At 46.9% G+C, this 11879-nt stretch overlaps 1 long non-coding RNA gene across 1 annotated transcript; it reads right to left on the bottom strand.

The window, feature by feature from the left end:
* Positions 1-2107: 2107 nt before the first annotated feature.
* LOC129382608 (uncharacterized) lies at positions 2108-3629 on the bottom strand. Its single transcript, XR_011895028.1, has 3 exons — positions 3024-3629; positions 2818-2960; positions 2108-2270 (listed from the first exon to the last, which is right to left on the bottom strand). It is a non-coding gene; the product is annotated as an uncharacterized lncRNA (long non-coding RNA).
* Positions 3630-11879: the final 8250 nt, after the last annotated feature.

Below are 11879 nucleotides of genomic sequence, written 5' to 3'. Positions count from 1 at the left end.
CTTTTATTTACAGCTGCCTGGAGTGATGGAGAGACAAAGCTGCTTCTCGATTATTATGCCAAGTATGCGCCATATATGGGGCCAATGAAGAAGTTCAAATGCAAGAGGGCAGTGTTTGAGCAAATTGCCCGCGATATTTATGCTTTACTCAATGTTGTGCGAACTGGTATTCAGTGCGAGAGTCGTTTTAAGACCATAGCGAAGCGCAAACGCAATGAGGATCGCAATAATCGCACATCTGGCCATTCACGCTGTAATGTGGCATTTGAGGAAGAGTTTGCATAAATTCGAGCTATAGATGACAGCCTAGAACCAGAAGTTCTTCGGGGAGTTAAGAAAGGGATGTATATGAGGCTGCCTTCTGCTGCACATGCCACTGCAAAGGACCCAAATCTTGAGTCGTCAGTACCATCAAACTCGGGTGAACATAGCCACGGCTCTATCAACAAAGCACCTCCAGAGCAGGTGGAAAATGGCAGGCTGGATTGTGATGGTACTAGATCCAAAGGAATACCTGAGCGCCCAAGAAATCAACGGCGAAGTTCTGACCGCATGAAGCATTTGAAGATGTTTCTTGATGAGATGTACAAAATAAATGAACAGCGCGAAGCTCGAGAGGAAGAAAGCGTGAAGAAGCACGTGCACAGCGACGTTAAGAAGTCCTCCAAGCACATACAGATTACATGGAGGCACTGCTGGAGATCGCCAAGGAAGGGAGAGTGAGCGCAACCCATTAATTCTTGAGGGAGTGACGCACACTGTAAATGTTTGCAACATATGGTATTTATTTTAACTCCGAAGTAGTGGGACATTTCTTTAGGCGATTTGCATTTTTTTTATTGCAGAAGAAAATCTGATAAATTTGCTTTGTACAACAAAATTGTAACAACTGTTTTGTTAATAAACAGGAAAACGTGCTACTGCAATGCCTTGTTCGCAATGAGGAGAAATGCTTACACATTGTTTTCACGCCATCACAACGCAAGGAGCAAACTTATAAACACTGTGCCAGGTTGCTCCGCTTCATTTCCCCATTTCCGCAGGGCTGACTCTCTCTGTGTCGGGGCACACTGGCTTGCTTCGTTGAGTTCTTCCTTTTGGAGCATGTGATGCTGAGCGATGTCTTGTTGTCTTTCCTGCAGGTCGTCATCAGTTAGAATGTCATCAACATTTATATCCCCAACGTCTAGACAAACATTGTGCAGTGTGCAGCAAGCAAAAATTTGGAATTCAATGTACAGTTTGGAATTCAATGTACCGCACTTGGCGGAACCTCTGTTTGAGACGGCCAAATGCATTTTCGATAACGACTCGCGTTGAAGAGTGACGGTGGTTGTATACAATCTGCGCATCTGTCATGTCGCCATAATCTTTATATGGTGTAAGAAGGTGTTCCTTTATTGAGTAGGCAGCATCCCCAAGAATGTGGTACCGGTTGGTTTGGCAGATTGTTGGTAGGTCCTCATTCACTGTCGACAGCCTAAGGACTCTGACATCGTGGATCTTGCTGGGGGTCCGTGTAAAAATGTCTTCAAATCTCCCATTGCTGTCGCATATGCCTTGCATGGCGATTGAAACTTGGTCATGTCTGTTTGTATATGTTGTTCTGAGTTTGTTGTTGGGGCATCTGATTGGAATGTATGTCCCATCAATACACCTAAACACGTTGCGAAATCCAGCAACCCGAGGAAAGGTATGTTTACTATGAAGTACCCACAGCTGCTCAATAACACATGCAGAACTTTACAAGTGTTATCCACATACAAAATATGCAAAAAAACAGTGAATGAACAAAGCAACATATAAGGTGCAGAAACCGTAGAAAATGCTTTTCTTCTTTACCATCCACCGAATTTATTCAGTGATAAAGCCCAATATTTCCAAATATGCGAGCCAGAAGCAATGAACCTAGATCAATGATGAAATTCGCAACTAGCACCTGTATTACTCATTTTGACTGAACACGTTCTCTATTTCATTGTATGATTGCAAATGGAAACGGTCAGGAAAGTAGCTTAGTGCTCGATACGTATGCAGTGATAACCGTTTCCATCACGTTTTTGGTTTGCTTTGAACGCATGCACCAGGAAAGTATGCTTACCTTTTCCAATACTTCTGCAACAGCTTCCTTGTTGCTTGAAAAATAGATGACCTCCGGTACTACGCTGCACATGAAGTTGAGAACCCTATTTATAATCACTAGTTGCGTTGATTCAGCTGTGTCAAAAAGAACGGACACCTCCCTCATGGAAGGCTTGTTGGCCGCGTACCTGGTAACATAAAAGCAATAAGCAGGTCATGAACAGCGAACTGCGCTGCACCATAACGAAATGCTATGACATGTTTCGCAACGTGGCTTCATCGCAGTGCGTTCGTCAGCTCTTCACGTCAGATCGCAAACTTTCAAACTTGGGAGTAGCTTACAGATAAATATGGCCATATATGTGCTAAAATACGCATGGGAGGTAGAAAGAATTCTGTCACAGGGGCATTATGCATAAAGGGATATTATGTGGCTAGAGCACGCGATTCATTTCCTGACCGTTAACAGTGCTCGTCAGAAACAAGGCGTGTATTATTAGGCCGGAAAATGCAGACGTATTGCTTTTAGAGCGTTAACCACTGTTTTCATATTTGCTTCATTCATTGGCAGACGCTCATATTTTCTTTTTACAGCATGCGCAACGCGCGGCTACGCAGCGGTGACGCATCGTGCAGTTAAGTCATTGCGCACATGCTTTTCCAATCCGCGTTTCATTCCGTATCCAAAGCCACGCTTGCAACAGAGTAAAGCCTGAAGCATTACGGTTTTCTTACCAAAGCAAGGAAAGCATGTGCTCCTCGGCCGTTGTGGCTAGTGAGCCACCGTGCATTTGGCTCGAGGGGTAGAAGCTGGATTCGGAGAAACGCTCAAATAAGGCGTAGCACGATTTCCTGGGGAGCCGGAAATTCTTGCGAAACTGATGAAAAAAAGAAACGTATTCAGTTTACTTACAACACGATAGTTCGCTGTAACGACCCACCTCTTTCTCGGAGTACGTCCGAACAACGTTCTTCACGTAGCCTGTGGCTTTCGGTGTTCTGTTAAGCACGTTGAAGAGCTGAGAAAATTTCTGCTCACAAGTGCGGTTCAAGTCGTCGTCGTCACTCTCAGAGCTCTCGCTGCTTGATTCCACGTTTGCCAACAAAGGTGAGGCCATCAAAGCACCGCTCAAACGGATTTTTCGTGGCATTTTAAACGAAATAACACAGGCACCACACGACACGGCAATACCAGACGGCGATCAAGTGACCGCAAACGCTCTCAATCTCGACGATTGCTCCGACGACAGGGCTCGGAGCGCCTCGGATCGCTCGAAGACGGAGGAGACCGATCGAAAAGAAACAGCCGAACGCAAGGCGAACACCCTCTTTCAACCAACTGAACACAACGCTGCACGCGAGAGTGCTCTAGAGCGCTCCGAAACGACCACTCGAAGTTGGCATAAGAAAGTCCAGAGAGACGCGCACTTTATGGTGGCAACGCCGAAGTTGCGGTGATACCAGAACTCGCCTGGACGCAGCAATCGACATGAGGAACGCCGGCGTGACGATGATAGAGAGGGTGGAGATAGGGTGGCAATCTGCGCGGAAAGATCGTCAGTCTGGCTACGAAAGACGTCGCGAAGTGCCTCCCGATCAGGTAGCGAGAAACGAGATTGTAGCGGTCGCCATCGCAATCGTAGTCGACAAGTTGCACGAGATTCGCCAGGGAGAAACCGGCTGTAACGGGGAGCACCATGCGGAAGGTGGAAGGGAGGCGCTGCAAAAAGTTCTCGCAGTAGGTCTTCATAGAAAGAGGCAGTCTTATCACCGAGGAGCTGCTGAAAACGGCGCAAAAGCTGTGAAGGCTTGCTGTCGCCTATTTCTTCAGCTGAGAGTATCTGCTGAAGTCGTTGCCTCTGCGCCGACGAAGTACGCTTGAGGAACTCAGCCGACCAAATGTCATAGGGGTTTGTCTCGGACGGAGTAAGAATAAGGTCTCGGATTTCTCGTGCAATATCCAGAGGAAGCGTAGGCACAACGTGGTGAAATTTGGAAGTCTGCGATGTTACCTGGGCCGTCAAGAACTGGCTGTTGACTTGCACTGGGCAGAGGGAGGGATCAGCTGGCCAGAGCGTGGGTAGTTAGAACGAAAAGGCGGAGAGTTCTTCGGACGCTGCGGGGTCAGAATCGCCGGTAGATTCCATCCTCATTGTAGTCAGCAAATAGTTGCAAGGTTTCGAAAGTCCGTGGTGACGAATTTCGGAGAGGTCGCGTGCGTGTCTTGAAGATGCAATTGCGTAAACACACGTCAACAGAGATCGACGACAGAAACTTGTATCAGAAATGATGCGCGATGCGGAAGATGCAGCGACTTCCGACGCTACACGACAAGTTTGCCCAGCTTTCTTTCCACTGTACAAACTTGCCGAGCCGCCGTCAGAGACGCTGGCTTTAGTTACGGGCAGCGCACGCGTTAAGGCCAGAATACATGGAGCGAACTTTCACGACGAAGTTCGGGCGGCAGAAAATCTGCCGCGGCGCGACGCCGTATGTTCGTCGGGCTGCGCTACATGGAGCGAAGACAGGCCGGCCGCCGCCGGCGAGTCGCTGCGTTATTATCAGTGTGGCTAGACGAGGCAAATGCGCTGTCGTGAAACACATGACAAAAAAAAAAAACTTTAACGACAATTATTATCGTTTTTGAATTACGGAACACTCTAAAAACGCGTAAAATTTTGTTTAGAAATGATTTCTAGTCTTTTTTATGTGTTTGAGACATTCATGTACCGATGTAGTTTAAAGAAAGCGGCGATGCTATGGGTTGTGGCAACACTGGGCGGGTAAACAACTTTCGGCTTCTGCAACTTCGCGGCTCTGTTCTGTGGCTCAACGCGCGCGCGGCCGAAGCAAGCAGACCCGAAAGTAGCGCACGTGAGCTTGTCTAACCATGGCTGTTATTAACTTGTTAAATTCCAGCCGCGCCGCTTTGGATGCCATGAATACGAAAAGCGGGAGACCCGCGTGAACGATAGAGCGGGATCGGGATACACGGACAAGCGGGGAAGCCTAGCCGGAAGTCGGGCGGATAGTGAGACCTGATTGGCTCGCTTTGGGGCGCCGCTCGTTTGCCGCTTCCGGTGTCGTCGCCGCCCGACGAACTTTTCTGCGCCAGCTGGATCGGCGGCGAACGACGTTTTCGCCGCCGCCGCGCGTCGCGCGTACGCCGCCGGGCGTCGAACGCCGACTATTCGTCGCATATTCGCTCCATGTATTCTGGCCTTTAGGCGTGAACGCGGGCAAACAAGGACGGCGTCGGCGGTAGCTCTGTCCCATCTTTCGGTGGGTTGCCTCGTTGGTGCTGCTACAACTACTTTGTTGAAGGATTCGGTGATGGTGGAATAAAAACCATGTCTAGAACCACATGTAGAACCAAATCAGAGCATTTTAGACGTCAGAAAAATTGCGGTATTGATAATATTATTGCCAGACACGCCACATCCCCGATGCGTTTCGCTGATAAAGGGATTCGCCTTCCCTTGGGGCGTTCCTTCGCCGAACGAAATGCTACCGATCTCTCGGAGCGTACGCGCTTCATGTCGCACAACAGATACATAGGAAGGCAATGATTTGTAAGAATGATACCGAGATATAAGGAGATATATGAGCGCCATCACGGTTGATAATGATTCGACGCTGATGATTCAGGTGCTAAAAAACGATAAGGGCTCATAATGATCGAAGTAATTCCAATGAGGTGAGTCGAATAAGGTTGATGAGAAGAAATAGGGGTTGAGGAGTTTGAGAGTTCTTTATTGTGCATAATAACAAAGTTACAAATGGGGACTGTACATACATAAAGAGGGAGGTCCCATAGACTGTACAGGGGACCTCTCATTACAAATGAGTAGGACATGTAAGTACAAAGAAGCTATACGCAAACACGCAAGACACCATATTAAGTTAGTCACTAGCTAACGCTGTAAAATATTTAATAACACAAAGCACTTATTAATATAATGATAATGATCAAGTTGTTATATTGAGTGCAAAAATTTACGAAGGTTTGATATGAATGCGTAAAAATGAGAGAGCATCTTAGTATGACACGGTAATGAGTTCCAAAGTGTGTGGCTGAAAAATGAGACGTAAATTTAGCATAATTAGTTCTAGGCTTTGATAGTGAATATCTGTTGGTAGAAGCGAAATGGGTAGACGTGGAATGTGGATACTGGCTGTTAGTAATTATAGGGAATGGGAGCTTTCCGTTAACAGATTTGTGAAGGAGTATTCCAAATGAGTATTTATTTAGTTTCATTAACGATAAAATGCCGTTAGATCTCAGTAATGGAGATGCTTGCGATGTGTAGCTGCTACGTGTAAGGATGCAAAAGGCTTGAGTTTGGGTATGCTGTAGTGGGCATAAATGCGTGGGAACCGCGTTTCCCTATGATGATATGCAAAAATTAATATGCGTGTGAAATGAGGGCCGGATATTCTCCGATAAGATTGATATGGGCAAATAAGGGTGGATAAGAATCCCATCAATTGCGATAAGATTGATACCGACCGATAAGGTTTCCTAAGACACGGATCTAGTCTGATAAGATTGATAACAACAATAAGGATTGAAAAGGGTCGGATGTAGTCCGAGAAGTTTGATAATGAACAGCGCGAGCTCATCAAGCTTAACACTGATCATATCAAGTTTCAAAACATTGATAATGACACCGGGCTACGTGGCTACAATGCTTACGCAAACTGAGACAAGTCATAAAGAAGTGAACACTCACTGTCTAAAAACTCCGTCAGCGCCTCCCGCATTGTTTTGTTGTCCCCCTGGACGCGTGTGATGCATGCGCAGAACATGCGCGGAGGGTTCAAAGGGCATAAAGAAGCGCACTGTGTTTGGCTGCAACAACAACAAAGCGACGTCGATGCCACGCCAGCGCTGCGCTAAATCGCGTCGGTGACGCAGCCAGAGAAGCGCTTTGCCTTGCACTGCAGGCGTGAAGGTTGTGGACACGAAACTATAGATCACCTTTTTTCTTTTTGCTTACAAACAGACTTAGGACGGGGAGACGGGGTCCTCTGCAGTGAAAAGAAAGAGGAAGATAGAAAAGGAGAAGAAAACAAGGAAAAAGGAACAGCCAGGCCGGCGGGTCTTGCATTGATGTTCGAATTTCGGATAGAAAGTTTCACTGTTTTCAAAACAGCTTTTCTCTGACAAACTTAAAGCAGACAAGAGGGGTGCCCGGGGGGAGGTGGCTGTTCTGTGTCCTCTGCTGTTCAGCATGTTGATAAGTTCAGTTCCGCTGCATGAAAATGTGGATGTTTATGTCTATGCAGACGACAACGCATTTTTCGCGGCAGCAAGCGACATCAATCCCCTTTATGTGTATTGGCAACTATACATTTGTACTCTAGAGACGTGGCTTCGTAATACTCATCTGCCACTAAACGTAAACAAAAGTTGCGTTGTTGTCTTTACGCTTTCCGGGCCGATATAGTTGTCATTAGTACATTTCATTTCATTTCTTAAGGTGCCCAAAACAGTATTATGCCTTAATATTCGTGCACTGGTGTTATACAAAGAACATAAAACCGAAAAACAAGACAGAATATCTCAAACAACAGTGGTACAAAGTGCAACAAAAAGATTGACTGAATCAAAGATAGAAGTCGGATAATAAGCCAGTAGTAGAGCTAAATATATCAAGATTATCGTGCAAGGTCCTTTGTTGTATTAGAAGACGTGTCATAGCGATAGAGGTTCAAGAGGAATTCACGTAGAAAATGCTAGGATCACGCAGGTTAGGGCGAGGGACGCCGAACGTTACAGCTGACAGTAACCGCGGACAGGAGAAGTGGTTGTGAACTAGCTTATACAAGAATACGTAATAGCGGTATTTTCACCTTATTTCTATGGGTCTGATGTTAAACATGTGCAGTACACGCTCATGGGCATAAGATACACGGTGTCCGCGAAATCGATCGCACGGGATACGAATGGAACGTCGCTGAACAAACTCAATTTGCAATTTAGGTCACATTAATACAGTTCCATACAACAGAACTAAACTTCGAGCAGAGAAAATAAGAACACAAGAGAAGAACACGGTTCCCATTAATAAACTTTTTAGTCATCCTTGATATGAGGCCTAATTTCCTGCAGGATGCATTAATGATTCTTGAAACATGTTCTTCGAAAGTTAGCCGGAAGTCAACCAATGTCGCTAAGCCGCGCGTACAACTCTCTCTTTTGAAAGGAATGTTGTCAAGTGAGTATTCGTATAGTAAAGGGTGCATTTTGCGAATAAAGGAAACAAGTGTTTTAGTTCGATTAATGCGCAAAGAGTTGAAAGCACACCACTCCGCAACGTAATTCACATCTTCCTGTGACAATTCACAATCCTGCTCTGGTTCCATTTCACGGTAAAGTTTAATATCATCATGCATCATATCATAATGCTAAGAATGGAGATTGGTAGAGCAAAAATATTCAGCGAACACAATAGAAGATATTGTCCCTATGCTGCACAATTGGAAATTAGAGAGTGCATTTGTCCGTAGGGTTCATGGCTGAATTTGGCGGGCACTGGAACGATTGCGCGAAATAGTGGCTGTTGCGCATCGCCTCATTGCAGAGGGCCTCCTTCCTGGCGACTTCATCGCCATCGACGTGGCACAGCGTGAAGCAGCTGGCCAGGAACAGCAGCTGGGCTTCGCCAAAACGCTCGAGACCACGCAGTCGCTGCCTCTCGATGGCCGCGCCGCCATCGTGCACAGCCAGGCTGAGCGCGTTGTAAGCGCCCTGCACGGCATGCGCAAGCGCCAGGCTCGCATTAGTGAAGCAGTGTTCCTCGGGCTTCGCCAACTGGTGCCGAGATTCGGCGAGCCCGAATATTTTGCCGGCAATCTCCTGACCCAGTACCGTGCCGAGCGCTCCCAACTTCCACGGGGCCGGTGCGCCAGTTGCGTAAAGAGGGGACGCTGCGACGCCTAGAGGGACAAACAGGGCGTCCGCTTCGAGCGAGTATAGGGCCCGGGCTGCGGTCTGCGGCAGCTCCCAGCCTTCGCCGTAAAGTGCGGCCACCTTGCCCAGCTGCCGGAGTCGGTGGCGGGTGCTTTCTCGCAAAAGTGTCAGTGTCATGTTTAGGCAGTCCCCCTCGAAGTCCGGCATGTACCTGAGAAGTGTGAGCGGGAGTCGCATTTGACACCAATCAGTATCGGTCATGTAGCTGTTACTCTACACCGACGAGTCTACACCGACGAGATTGAATGGCAAAAGCAATAACATCACTACCGTAATTGCACCATCAACATTTTACTGGTACCCACAGGATGCATAGAATCAGGCTAGACTTGATGCACTGAAAATATAAGATGTTGCACAAGACGTTGGCTTATTTGCTTTATTAGCCGCCTTGTAAGAGAATAATTTCAAGGTCTTACCAAATATCTTTAATTCTTAATTTAAAAACTAAGAGCCCTTCCACTCTGTGAAGAAGGATGACCAGCGAAGCTGCGTATTGGACCTGTTAATGGCGAACTGCCCCTCCGCCACTGGTCGGCCCGGCATTGCACTATCTTCCAAATCGGCCACCGTATGAAGAGAGAGCTTAACGCCTGATTCACCTCCGCCGCCGGTCGGCCCGGCATTGCACTATCTTCGGAATTGGCACATGTATGGGCAGTGTTTAACGCCAGCTTCACCTCCGCCGTGGGTCGGCCCTGCATTGCACTATCTTCGGAATCGGCGCACGTATGAGGGGTGCCTAACGCCTGCTTCATCTCCGCCGTGGGTCGGCGCGGCAATGCACTATCTTCACGATCAGCCCACCTATCAGGACTTGTGCACACACGGACACGATCCTGGAGGAATCAGCTCTTAACACGTTCGCTGTAAAATTGGTTACGTCATTCTGTTTCTTAAATTATTAATTAATTACGACGACGAACGCGGGAACACTGGCATGAGCGCGTCCGCGCGGTAGCGCCGAGAAGCGCCAACGAGCCATTTGTGGAAGACGACGCTAGACCCAATCGTCATGATGATAGTTTTGCGTTAACACATATACACGATCCTGGGGAAAGCAGCCTTTAACAGCTTCGCTGTAAAAGAAAGCGACCAGTGCACTGTGTGCTAGGGTACCTACTGGCAGACCAGAACCATACCTATGGTTCTCCACTAATTACTTCCTGTTTTTACGTATCTCTGGGATTATTGCGCCAGTGAGTTCAAAAGAGAGCCTCACTAGCTGGGTGTCCAAGCAGAAAAGAATGCGTGAAGGTTACTCGGCGAGAGCGCCTTCGAGAGAATTGTACCACTTGCGTCAATGCGCATTCAGTCATAGGCGATACCTATCTAACATCGGAATCAAGCATGGTCAAGAAAGAATGGCCTGGCACGTGGGAGCTGGCTCTCTGAGCACCCATGTGCTGTGTGTACTTTGTCTCCCGTGGACACTATAAGAATGAAGAGTGAAGAGCAGACCCTATGTCACAGGTAATAGCGGCAGTATTGCATCAGCGCCAAATCTTCTGACATAGCATGTCTACGTATCTTGTTACAGTAACATTCTGATAAGAAATCTGTTTTATACATTGTTCGTTTCCTAACTACTGGCACGTGGTTTGTTTTTGCCGACTTTTACGCAATAAAATCGCCTACTGAATTGGTTATTTCCCTTTTAGCTCAACTAAGAAAAGACAAAAATTATTTCAGCCTTCACGAGAAGACAAGTTTAGATACACGGTAAGAAACAGCATTATCGAGTGTCTTTTGGTAATATAGGCACCGATATCAACGTCTTGTAACCAGAAATTATCATCAGCTTCATCATCATCATCAGTTTAATTTGTGTCCACTGCAGGACGAAGGCCTCTCCCGGCGATCTCCAATCACCCCTGTCCTGCGCCAACTGATTCCAGCAAGCATTTGCGAATTTCTGAATGTCATCAGGCCACGTAGCCGTCCCCGACTGCGCTTCCCTCGTCCTGGCACCCATTTTGTAAGCCTAATGGTCCACCGTTTATCTAACCTACGCATTACATGACCTGCCGAGTTCGATTCCTTTCTCTTAATGTCAATTATAATATCGGCTATTAGCGGCTAGAATTTGGAGTGGCGCCGTCTCGCGGTCACGTCACGGCCAGGACGCCGCTCGCTCCGGCTCGCTCCGCTCCCGCGCGCGCTCGTTTTCTTGGTCCGTGCTTGGGGTATTGGCGGCTTGAGCCGTACTTACAGAGGGTTATTTCGGATTATTTCTGTTGCCATGTGTGGACCGTAGTTTCGTGTTTGAAACCACGTGAGTCATGAAAATTTGCGACTCGCATATCGCAGGCTATGTAGCCCTGAAGAGGTCTACCGGTCTTGCAAAGCATATATGCACCCTGTCCACAAATTTTGCTTAAATATAACGTCCGCAAATTCAACACGCAAATTTATTTATGATGCTCCTCTAAACACTTACCCTTCCCTTATTAGTTAAGTATGAGAGACTTAACATTTTACATGGTGGAAATACCTTGATATTTGGTGTCAACATTATAAATCCGTGTTAGAATGACACTGCCCAGCGAAGTTTTCATCATAATTCTTATCACTCTGGTGACTTGTTCTAATCAAATGTGGCGAATGTATTAAGGCCTAAATGGAAAAGATAGGCGCGCATTTCGTGTGCAAAGGTTTGGTACTACTTTCACCGTTCTCTGAAATAGGCACACAGAAACGCATTGGCTGTTAACACGACGGTGCATCGTGTATAGTATATATATGCTTCACTAATATCATAACAGCAATTACATGAAAGAAAATTTCGTGTTTAAGATCGAGAAGCAATCAAATGCAAGCG

This window comes from Dermacentor andersoni, chromosome 6 (genome assembly GCF_023375885.2).
Source record: "Dermacentor andersoni chromosome 6, qqDerAnde1_hic_scaffold, whole genome shotgun sequence".
Taxonomy (NCBI): domain Eukaryota; kingdom Metazoa; phylum Arthropoda; class Arachnida; order Ixodida; family Ixodidae; genus Dermacentor; species Dermacentor andersoni.
The sequence above is the reverse complement of the archived record's forward strand: the minus strand, read 5'-3'. Positions and strand labels throughout refer to the sequence as shown.